The sequence below is a fragment of the Coptis chinensis genome, chromosome 4, assembly GCF_015680905.1.
Source record: "Coptis chinensis isolate HL-2020 chromosome 4, ASM1568090v1, whole genome shotgun sequence".
NCBI lineage: Eukaryota > Viridiplantae > Streptophyta > Magnoliopsida > Ranunculales > Ranunculaceae > Coptis > Coptis chinensis.
Window position 1 is genome coordinate 5,632,721 of NC_141459.1, and position 280 is coordinate 5,633,000.

Sequence of the window (280 nt, forward strand, 5' to 3'; positions counted from 1 at the left end):
ATCTTGTGTGTTTATGATCTTGCAAATGTTTGATCTTAGATCTTCATGAGTACTAATGAACTCGTGATATAGTTTGAGATCCTCCCTAGAATTTGGAATTTGGACCACGGTCAAATCACACGCTGATTGTGAAGTTTCTTTTCTTTAACGAATTAAATCCCGGGTTCATATGTAGCCGATTAATGTGCAAATGAGACAAGGGGAAAAATTAACGTTGTTTGAAGCTGTGAGCAAGCAATCAAAGGCAAATAGCACTACACCAAATGTCATCGATATTTCC